The sequence below is a fragment of the Sphaeramia orbicularis genome, chromosome 21, assembly GCF_902148855.1.
Source record: "Sphaeramia orbicularis chromosome 21, fSphaOr1.1, whole genome shotgun sequence".
NCBI classification, from domain to species: domain Eukaryota; kingdom Metazoa; phylum Chordata; class Actinopteri; order Kurtiformes; family Apogonidae; genus Sphaeramia; species Sphaeramia orbicularis.
In genome coordinates, this window is record NC_043977.1 from 51,250,153 (window position 1) to 51,262,590 (window position 12,438).

The 12,438-nt window shown below is 35.9% G+C and overlaps 1 protein-coding gene and 1 long non-coding RNA gene across 3 annotated transcripts in view; both read left to right on the forward strand.

Annotated features, from left to right (window-relative positions):
• Positions 1-12,438, forward strand: part of dpp10 (dipeptidyl peptidase like 10) — a 618,779-nt gene that overhangs the window by 299,075 nt on the left and 307,266 nt on the right. The window lies entirely within an intron of this gene.
• On the forward strand, positions 8,517-9,077 carry LOC115411907 (uncharacterized). Its single transcript, XR_003934282.1, has 2 exons — positions 8,517-8,644; positions 9,041-9,077. It is a non-coding gene; the product is annotated as an uncharacterized LOC115411907 (long non-coding RNA).

The following is a 12,438-nucleotide window of genomic DNA, read 5'->3' on the forward strand; positions in this document are numbered from 1 at the left end:
GGGATTTTTGTGCAATGGTTTTGGTCGGCGGTGAGCGAAAATGGCGGTATAACGGCGGGCGGTTTAATGAGAGTAGACTGTAATAGTTTTGGAATTTTCATTATAGTTTAGTTTTATTTAGTTGTGACTTGTTTTTTTCTCTAATTCAGTTAGTTTTAATTAGTTTTAGAGCAGGTTTGCCAGTTTTTATTAGTTTTTGTTATTTTCTAAATGCTTGGTTTTAATTTAGTTTTAGCTTTTTCATATCTTTTCTCTTCTTCGCCATCAAATTCAAATAAATCCCAGACAGGACTCTGCTGCTTTCTCCCAACTTTAGTCTCCATGTTTCCAAGTAGAGTGGGGACGAGAAGACAATTCTAAATGACAAGTGACGAACCATTAAATATCTTATGGTGCTGCCACCTAAAATTGCTTGAGGGAAATACATTGATTTCATATCAATCCAACATTGACAAAGAACAAGACTAAGGGAATTTCAGCTATAATTTTTACACGTTTTAGTTAGTTTTGTAAGCACACAATACAGTTTCAGGTAATGTTTTTTTCTTTTAATTATAGTTTTTATTCATTTCAGTTAACGAAAATGTTTTTACAATTCTAGTTGTCATTTCGTTAGTTTTCGTTAACGATAATAACCTTGGAGAGATGAAATTCAATTTGATGATTAGCTTTTTAAACATTATCCTAATTAAATAATCTGATTTTGATTTAAAATCGATTAATCATGCAGTCCTAACACACACACACACATTGATAAAAAATTTTGGTAGTGGAATGCGCCTGTAGGTTTGTTTGGTTGTAAATATTGTAGGAGCAGATTTCAATTCAGGATGTGTTTTTGTACAAATGTGGTACGAGGTCATCCTGATAAATTTTCAGCCCACATCAGCATAAACGCTCACCTCTTTCCGAACGCTGAGATAGTTTGTGCTTACTAGACACAGGACACAGTCTTTTTTTTTTTTTTTTCTTTGGTTTGGAGGGGAAAGCAAGTGCATCCTGTTACTTTATCCAAAATGTTCCAGCTCCAGATGATGAATCATTCTTCCAACCTCTGTGTCCTTTGCTCTGCTCCGTGTCATAAGGCGACTGTTGCCCCGATTTAACCGACTCTGACACATTCTTCTATCCTCGAAAGGATTAAAAGGCAATTACAAAGTTTGAGTCATCAGTTGTGACATGGGCAGCAGTCAAACCTGAGATAACACGAATTAGGGAGGACCAGTCAGACCTTATGTGATAACAGAGGGCTTGGAAGCAAAAACACACAAGCCAGCCACTTTAATCCACTCATGTCTTGTGTTTCAGCGATAATCACATATATCATTCCTTTGACATCTCCTCACCTTTTGTGAACACCAGAGCTGCGCCGGTGCAGTTTTCTTCACCGGTTTTATACATTTTAAAGTTGCTTCAGGCAACTTTTTCTCCACAAAAACATCAGCTCTAATTGAGATGCCATAAATTTGCCCCAGTTGCACAATTGAAATTCTGACGTTGTGTACACAGCGTGATTCAGAGTCTGAAGCTGAAGCTGGAGCTGATGCGCATTCTTCGTTTCTCGTGTATTCTTTCACGCACAGCCAGCCTAGTTTATGTGTTAGGGTTTATTGTCATCACGTTGCATTTTTTAGCACAGAGGTTCAGAGGAGTTGTTTGTTGCTTCAATTTAAAGCCAACAGTGTGTGAAGGTTTCTCGCGCCGACATATTTTATAAAGATAAACACACACACTGTATTTCATATCGGAGCTGTTAACAAAAAATACACAATATATATGCTTTTCCTTGTATTGTTAATGTGAGTTTGCAATAATAAGTCATTATGTCTGTTCAGATTTACACACATAACATATTAATTAAAGGTGAGGTATGAGATGATAGAAAAACGGTTCCAGCAAGCTACATTTTAAAATACGCAATTCAAAAGTCCCCCCGAAGCCACGCCTCCAGACTACTGGCACCCGCAATGCTTGTTCTTGAGGGTTCACGCTCCTGATCCATGCATGCCTCATTCAGTCTCCTCCAACACCCCCGCTCTTACAGAACAGCCCCAGTTCATACCTATCTGACTTACTTTGTTACATTTCTAAGTGATTTATGTTAGTGACAAAACAGTTTGTCTGTGAACTTTCCATTCTAATATAACTATAGCCAAGCTCTGGCTCTGGCTTTGTTTCCAGTACAAGTGCTCCAAGCCTCTGAGAACGCACGATTCATGTACGAAGAGGGGTACGGGCAGAGGGGGGAGGGACAAATGACAGTTGAGTTTGATAGACATATCACCGTTCAATCATTTCAATTGGGCGCTCAAAATGATTGGATGGTGTTTTTTCAGTCCTGTCCGTTCCACAGGTGACTAATTTTTTTTTTTTAATTTTTCTGTTAGAGCATTTAATTACCTCCGCCGGGGTATTGTGATCACTTTGCTTTGTGTGTTTGCGTGTTTGTTACGAAGATAACTCAAAAAGTTATGGACGGATTTTCATGAAATTTTCAGGAAATGTTGATACTGGCACAAGGAAGAAATGATTCAATTTTGGTGGTGATCGGAGGAGGGGGGTCAGATCTGTCTTGGTGGAGGTCTGCACTCTCCGAGTGCTTTCTTGTTTCTATTATCTTTTATGCAAAACAAAACATTAAATTGCAAATATGAAAAACTATTCTTTCACAAAAAAAGACATGAATAACCTGAAAAAAACCCTGTCATTTCTGAAGAAAAATAAGTGCAATTTTAACAATATGATGCCTTAACTTATCATTATTACCTCCACCAGGAGGTACTGTGATCACTTTGCTTTGTGTGTTTGCGTGTGGGTGTGTTTATTTGTTTGTTAGCAAGATAACTCAAAAAGTTAAGGAGGGATTTTCATGAAATTTTCAGGAAATGTTGATACTGGGGGGGGATCTGTCTTGGCGGAGGTCTGCGCTCTTTTGTTGTTAATTGGTTGTAATTAGGGTGTGAAGGGGATTTTAAGCAATATAGTAAAAATTGCTCCAAAGAAAACATCTCACCCCACCGTTAACTGTGTGTGTGTGTGTGTGTGTGTGTGTGTGTGTGTGTGTGTGTGTGTGTATAAAATCTGCCCATACCATGCATATTTTGTCTTTTAATTCTACCTTCTTTTTAATCTAACTTATTCTTAGCTACTTATACTCTGCATTTATTTATTGATCATTAATGTGGATGACTGTTTCTATCTATCTATCTATCTATCTGTCTGTCTGTCTGATAAGATAAAATGAAATAAGACTTTATTTATCCTACCGTGGGAAAATTTCACAGTTAACAGCGGTAACATATAACAAGCACATGTAGAAAAAAAGATAGGTAGAAAAACCATAAATTAGTGAAAAATGAGAGAAAAGAGAAAAATTTTAAATTTGGTATTCATATAAAATATAAATATAAAATTAGAATTAAAATTAAACATATCATTTACATGTAAAGTGCAGTATTCAGACTGAGGTTAATGCAAAAAACATCATTTTCTTTTTTCGATGATCTATCTATCTATCTATCTATCTATCTATGATAACATTGTGTATGTTTTTATCTGATACAGCCACATTCTCCTAGTTTGACAGAGGCTGTGACTAAACTGAAGGACTTCCTGATGCTTCCATCTTTCTTTGTGATTGATTATTTGGATGTTTAATAAAGCTGATATCACACACTTGCTGTGCCAAGCTAGAGTGCCAGTAGCACACATTTAGCCCAGCTTTAAATAGCTCTCCTCATATTATGATATTGATTAGAAATGGCATGCAAGTGAAAGGGTATTTAGAGGATGCAGTTAAATAAGTAACTCATATTCTTTCAATGTTTGACTAAAGAAAAGTCACAGAAAAGAGTCCTTTCACAAACATTAGGTTTCGATAAAGGCATAAGTGGTACTATCATTAGAAAAGAATGAACGTAAACTTGTCCAACTGCTGTGAAATCACATATAAGAATGATTTAATATGCTAATGACAATTATCTATTTAGCACTGGGTTATTGGTTGTTTTAATGATAGTGCGGTGTAATGGTTTAGCTAATGCTAGTATTAGCTTCACTGACTGAACATTAGCTGCTCTGAGGCTTTAATCCCAGGGGTCTCATCTCTAAGGTTTTTGAAGCTATGAATTTAAAACAACGTTGTAATTAAGAGTTCAGCCGTAACATTCTGCTGACCCTGTTTCTTCTCACAGCTGTCTATCATTTTTACACTTGACGTCTACTGAGCCAAATGCTAGCTTCATGCCTGGGGCTGTCTCCTTGATTATGTACAAAACAACTTCTCAGTGTCTGATATCCACTGAGGCTCATGGGACAGGCCTGGGGCTATCACCTTGATGGTTCACTGTTGAAGAAGCTACTTTTAAATATCCAAAGCTATATTTATAATGATGTAAGTGTTAAGGTTTCGCATTTTGACTATTTGAATATTTTTCACAGCTTTCTGTAATTTTTACATTTGATATCTACTGTACTATATGCTAGCCACCTGTTTTGCTAATCCAAGCTCATCGCCTTTATTTTATGGCCTTAACTTTGCTGCTGTTTGAGCTTTATAAAGATATTTTTGATGGTGGTTCTGGATTATTAACCCACCCCCTGAGGCAGAGGCAAGGGGTTTTGTTCTTGGTTCAGTTTGTTTGTTTGTTTGTTTTTTTAACACTTTAGCAGCTAAACTATTGGTTGAATTCATACCAAATTGGGTTTATAGATTGCTAGTGACCAGAATAGACGTGATTACATTTTGGGAAGAGTAGGTCAAAATTAAACTTTTTCATGATTTTTAAAAAATTTTTCCCATTTACTTAAAATGGATGGAATATGTGCAAGGGGCGGGGTTTGTTGTGCCTGGCACCACTTGTTGTTTTTATGCTGCATTCCAGGAAACCCATAACTCATGTGACTTCCCAGCCGTGAACTCGTACTAAATCGATGTACTTCCAGTTCCGCACTCTGACGTCACGTAGCCCGTGAAACAACAACAGAGGCCCCCATGGATGTGGTGTTTATGCAAATTGTTTATTAAAACTTCAAAATTAAGGTATTGCCCTAACATTACTTCTCCGCAAATGTTCTGCATAATCAGCAGCTAATCTAGTGTTAGCTACTTTTTAGTCAGTTGAGGACAAGAATAAATTTATACCAAATATGTATCCAAACATACAAATAACTTAACATTAAAGGTATAACAGCTTCTCTTACTTCATGCTCCTCTGTTTGAACATAAGCCCCGTACGGTCTGCCATGCTGGTTTGTTTACATCTAACTCCCACAGTTCCTTGTGCTCAGGCAGTTTGGCGTGATTTGCCTGGAACGTTACACAGTCGTGAGTAGGGATGGGAACTGAGAACTGGTTCTTTTTGAGAACTGGATCCCAGTAGCTCGAATCCTTGGAATCGTTTGCCTGCCTGCTTAACGATTCTGCTTATTGATTCCGCCTTCGTTGCGCATGTGCAATGACGTCATGCGTATGCTGCATTGTTTTGGTCAGAATGTAGCCAACATGGCGTTGAGGCAGAAACGGTCTAAAAAGACGACACCAACCAGGTCCACTGGAACACTGTCAGAGCTTCCATTTCTTCAAAAGGGCGGAATCCCTGCAACAGCTCAGACATTTGTCCACAGCATGTGATTCATTTGATTCGCTACTTAGTGGCACTTGTGAATCCAGCGGCAGAGTGCACACCAGACCGTCATCTGGGCCCAGTTTCAGTTCCGGTGCGGGCAGCGAACATTGTACCCCCTCAAATACAAGTTTCTGAAGGTAGGGGAAAGGAAATGAGGTGCACAAAAACGGGAGATGGGATGAGTCGAACTGCTTCCGCGTAGTAGAAATGTGGCAACAGAGGAATTAGTAAAGTGTCTTTAGTTTCACTTTCACCCCCCCCCCCCCCCCCCCCAAAAAAAATGGGCCCGGCGTCATCTGTTAATATTATTTGTACATACTGTCTATGGTATATTTTCTGTGCAGAGATGGAAATATAAAAGACAGTTAATGCAAACACACCCGTTTGTACTCTTTTATTCCCTCACCCGATGAGAATCAATAAGGAATCGGATCGATAAGCAAGATTGATAATGGAATCGGAATTGTTAAATTCTGATCGATTCCCATCCCTGGTCGTGAGTCGTGGTTTGAAGTTGTGACTTATGGACTCAAAAACCTGCCTGGAACGCAGGATTAGTTCCAGTGTACGCATTATTTAACCTCTATCACTTTTCTGTCAGCTCTGGTTGTCTGTGTGTGTGGGCAGATGAATGTGTGTTGTGTATTGTTCAGAAAAATTACAAAAATTTCATGTTTTTTTTCTGACATTTACTTTCAAAAAGTAAACTATCTTTCTAATAATGTAAGTAGGAGCTGTAAGAGTTCAGCTTTAACATACAGATTCACAGATAGAGAGGGGGGTTATGACTATAGAGAAACTAAATATGAAACACGAGAACACATCTTAAAAATACGTGCATTTCATTCATTTCATGGAGTGGTTTTGTGGAATAGAATGTATCAAAATATCAAGCAGTGTGTAAACATCATAAAGGAGAAGATGTATAAAAAACATATTTTCAAGAGATAAAGTAACAATGCACGGGAGAAAAACAGTAATAGTTATTTCTAGTATGTTATAATTTGTTTTCTTATTCAGTAATTTAATAACAGATCTATTCTTTTTTTATGGGTTGTACACATTAGCTGATTAGTTATATCATATAAATTTGGGGTCGGACAATACAAGCTCGACACAACAATGAAATAGTTGTTTTTTTTCTTTTTTTTAGTTAAAGTATCACCTTCAATATTCTGCAGTGTTCTGTTTAAATTTGTAATTTCTCTTTGCCTTTTGTTCACCTTAATATTCTATTCCTATTTAAGTTTGAAATAAATTTTATCGTCGTCGTCATCATCATCTTCATCAGCATTCTGTCCTTTTTACATGTGAACCTTCTTAGTCACATGCCAACCTCCTTTGTGGAGGTTAGCATGTTTAAAGTTATGACCTTTAACCCTTTCATGCATGAATTATGAGAACCTTAAGATTTTTTTCCTGAGTGTTTTTATTCCTCTTTAGGCATTAAAAAAAACAATGCAATTGAGAAAAAAAAAAAAAAAAATGTATGAACTTATTTTTCATGGAGTTGCAAAAATGTCCACTCAGCTGGACACCATGCATTTAGTTTTTGAAGCAAAGAAACATGTATTTACTGACATACTGTGTGAAAAATATGTAATAAAAACATGTTTAATGCTGCTAATCCAATGTTTTGTCACATTTTATCATATTCCAATACCAGTTTTTACTCACTTCCAGGAGATAATATGCAAAAAAACACCTTTCTGTTTAAAAAAAAAGAAGTTAATTACAGTCTAATAAAAATATCAAGCAATTGTTTACTTTTAAGCATATCACTGCAGAGTAGGTGTATAAAGAACAGCAAATTTACAATAATGGTATGAATTGCAGTGTATAGGATGATGCATAAGTGTCCACTGTGTTGGCTGATATGGAACTGAAACAACAAAACCCATGAATATACAAAAGAACAGCTGTAGAATAACTGTCCACTGTAGTGACCAGTTTGCATGAAAGGGTTAAAGTAGCTGCTGGCTGTTTTTGCACCATGAAAACTTACACTTTTTGAATTTAATTTAATATTTTTATTTTTTTATTTTTTTTTAACAAAACTAGATGTCTTGAGCTTTGAGTATACAGTATGGGCAGATGCTGAAGTGCAGAGTTCATGAACCAAACAGCTGTTATTGACTGATTCTTACTGTATATTGTTATTTTCAGCAGTTACACAGTAATTAGCTACGACTGAGTCAGTTTGCATGTCACAGTTGTCATTAGTCAATCACCTTAACTTACACAACACGTAAAAGCAGTGTAAATTATGCATATTCCCCCTGGTGATTTGATAATTGCTCTTTTGTTACTGTGTTCAGATCTATATGTGAAAGTGTTCCTTGTTTAGCCTTATTTCTACCTATTAGCTACAAACGTTTTAACACTGAAGTCTAGCTCTCATTAATACTTTATCACAGTGTGGAGCAAAGACAATTAAATGCTGAATCTTTCCTACATTTAGCCCTCTGTGTTAATGATGTAAAAGCCATTTGGCACAGTGTTTCCATGCATCTATAATTTTTTTGTCTGTTCCACAAATTCTTTCCCTTTTTTTTCCATTAATATTGACAAGTTGGCTGAGGCCAGGCTTTTAGTCACCACCAGTTCATGACTTCAGCTTAGATGAAGTGCAGAAGTGTTTCTAGCAAACAAGGTCTTCTGTCTTATTGTAAGCACCGAGGGCAGGGGAGGATCGATTTCACTCCCTGGGGTAGATAATCAAAGGCTCATCTGAAAGGCCACAGATATTGACAGCACTCTACAGATAGATAGATAGCATAGCACGTCTGTCTGTCTGTCTGTCTGTCTGTCTGTCTGTCTATCTATCTATCTATTTATCTATCTATCTAGTCTGTCTGTCTGTCTACAGTTGCGGAAAAAAATATTAGACCATCAAAACTCATCAAAAACAATGGTTATGCAATCAAGTACTAACTCCTGTGTGTATCATGCGACTAAAACAAAAAAGAAAACATGGAATGCCTAAAAGCACTGTTTTCGTCGGTACAATGCCATAGGTACTGATGTAAAGACAACATGGAAAATGGATAGATGTCAGCTTTTAAATTCAACTTTTATGAGCTATTTTTGTTGTTATCATTATATTTGTCCAAACAAATGTACCTTCAGTTGTACCAGGCATTAAAATGAACAGGAAACTAAAGAAAACAAGGGTGGTCTAATAATTTTTTCCGTGACTCTCTCTCTCTCTCTCTCTCTCTCTCTCTCTCTCTATCTATCTATCTATCTATCTATCTATTGTCGCGGAAAACATTATTAGACCATCAAAAGTCATCAAAAACAATGGTTATGAAATCCAGTACTAACTCCTGTGTGTATCATGCGACTAAAACACACAGAAAGGAAAACATGGAATGTCTAAAAGCACTGTTTTTGTCAGTACAATGCCATAGATATTGATGTAAGAACTGAAGTGATTTTGGTTATTATCAAGAAAACATCAAAACTGGATAGATATCAGCTCTGAAACAAAACTCTTATGAGCTATTTTTGTTGTTATCATTATATTTGTCCAAACAAATGTACCTTTAGTTGTACCAGGCATTAAAATGAACAAGAAACTGAAGAAAACAATGGTGGTCTAATGTTTTTTTTCTGCGATTCTATCTATCTATCTATCTATCTATCTATCTATCTATCTATCTATCTATCTATCTATCTATCTATCTATCTATCTATCTATCTATCTATCTATCTATCTATCTATCTATCTATCTATCTATCTATATGCTAGACAGCTGTAGAAATCATTATACATTGTTTTCCTATTAATAGCTTTGTTTGAGTGAAGTTAATATTTGTTTATTCTAAAAATTACTGACAATAATTTCCATATAAAATATGTGTATTCATTTGACTGCTGTGTAAGATAAGATAAGATAAGATAAGATAAGATAAGATAAGATAAGACTTTATTTATCCCACCATAGGAAAATTTCACAGTTAGCAGCAGTAACATATAACAAGCACATATAGAAAAAAAGACAGGTAGAAAAAATATAAACAAGTGAAAAATGAAAAGAGAAAAATTACAAATTTGGTATTTATATAAAATATAAATATAGAATTAGAATTAAAAATAAAATTAAAATGCAAAAAACGTCATTTTCTTTTTTCAATGCTCTATCTATCTATCTATCTATGATGATGTGTATTATGTTGACAAATGTGGAATTTGTTTTAAGGTAGAAAATAAGAAACAACATTAATGCCATTTGTTGCATGCATTATACTTGTTTTACTAAATATATTATAATCAATATTGATGTGATTCATCTGATTTGATGTGTAAGTAAAAGAGGATACTTGCAGTTCAATCTGCTTCAGTCAGAACACAAGCGGCAGATGTGCATATTGACTAGTAATGGCAACTGACAGAGTTAGCCCCAGGATATGACTGGGTCACGGTAGCTGTTTAACCCATTTATAATCTTAAAAAGGTAATTGCTGTTATTCTTGTGTGCAGTGCGGCCATTACCTGTTTTGCATTAAAATGTATTTTCTTCTTTGTCTGACGGCGTGGGCAGGTGCCCTTTTTCTGTATTCTGTCATCTAGACACCAGCATACATAATCATTATGCTGAAAGGCACTGTAAACAGCAGTGTTGGTGCAGATGATCAAATCAGCTGTCGAGGCACACCTCTCCATCCGACTCCCGACTGTGCTGTCCTTCCCTCCTCACCTCTCCATCCCCACTAATTCCCACTCAACTAGCAATTTTATAGCTCAGTGCCTGCCGAATCCTCCAATGTCACCCTATAGGTATATATATATATATAAAAAAAAAAAAAAAAAAAACACATACACACACACACTACGCCACTGTTGAACCACACATAAACACAATTTCCCTTCTTTTCTGCGGAAACGCTCCAACCTGTGTCAATGAGCTCATGTCGGAATTGCTGCTTGTGCCGGCTACTCCTTTCAGTTTTTATTTCTCCTGATGAATGAGATTTGTTTTTGAACTGGGAGGAAGTGGCGACAATCTTATCCACAGCCCGCAGCTTAATTTACTGAGGAGTATTGTCAACTGTGTCTAATTGCATTTAAGTCAGAGAATTGTCTGCAGGGGGGAGGGGAAGACAAAGGCCACCATGTAAATGATACAAAACCACATTAAATGAGCAGAGAAAATTCAGAGTAAAACCTGCTTAAAGGAATTAACTGCATTGTTCTGTTTCCTCCGTATACTGTGGGTGGCTCGGGCTCAGATTTCCGCACAATAAGAGGTTAATACATAAATACATCTCATTAAATCCCTGCGTATTCTTTTTTTTTTCTTGGACTAATAAAATCATTCATTGCACAGTTTTGTGCATCACCGGTTTTAATGAGTCCAGCATTAGTTAACAAACCTTATTACAAGGAAGAATATTAAAATGCCTGAAGGCAAAATTTCAGCAATATGAAAAGTGATTACAAATCAAGCAAGTTAATGCTTCTGCACCATTCTGGACTGTAGCACCCATATTCAAGAGAATATTGATATTAAAACTAAAGCAATAAGCCCCAAGAGGCTGTGGTATACAGGGATTTTTGCATAGTTCAATTATAGTGTAGTTATAAAAACCATGTTGGTTATTGTAAAATCAGTGTAAATCACATGTGGACAATTGCATTTACAAGAGGTATTACTAAATAGATGTGGCAAAGCTTCAAGATTATTTTCACTTGTTCCATTGGCGGATTGTTTTGCTTGAATTAAGCAAAAAAAAATCTTGAATTAAGCAAAAAAATCTGCCAATGGAACAAGTTAAAACTATCTTGGTAAGATTTCTTGAAATCAGACTTTCCAGATCTATTGTCTAAAAATAAGTCCTTATATTTCACTGAAAAGTTACTCTTTAGGTGATTATGTCTTATTTTAAGTTTGATGAAATATTTTGACTAGAAATGAGAAAAATACACTTGGTAAGATGTAAAATTTTTCCAGTGTATTATCAATCAACAGACTCAGTGATAAACATGTATAGAGATTGAGCTGTTTATTAACATTTATCTGGAGATCTGAAGTAGTCGTAGATACAGAAGACCTCTGCAATAGGGGTGTAAGAAAATATGGGTTCGGCAATATATCGCCATATTTCATTTCTCAATACTATTTCGATATTAAAAAGTACTGTATCGATATTTTTAGGTATTTATTCAAATGCAGATATTGTGGAGGTTCATTTTTGTTTTTCTCTTTGGTTTGTATTTTATTTATTAATATTTAACACTCTTTTATTAAATAATGTCAGTTCCTTTGTTGGGATTACACAAAAATAATGTTCTTATGTTAGTTATGAACTAATAGAATATGAACATTTGAACAGGATCTTAAACTTTAATGTCTGTAAAACATAATTTTAACATAATTTTAATTTTAACTTTTTAACAGTATCGTGATATAACATGATATATTGAATTGTGATCCTTGTATTGTGATTTGTATTGTATGGCCAGATTCTTGCTGATACACACCCCTACCCCTTACATTCCCTTTGACTATGACATGTTGTATCTTAAACCCAAACTCAACCATCCATCATATCACCATCAACCTGCTGGATTCTGGTTCCGATTTAGGGTAAGGGTGAGGGTAAAGTCATGATTTAATGGAAGTAACAGTATAGGTTCTGAAAAATGTCGAAGTCAAATGAAGTTTAATGGGGCAGCGTGGTGGCGTAACTGTCTGCACTTTTGCCTCACAGCCCGAAGGTTCTGAGCTGAGTTTACTTGTTATCACTCCATGGATTTCCTCCAGGTCCTCTGGTTTCCCCTGCCATCAAAAACAGATTTTTGTTG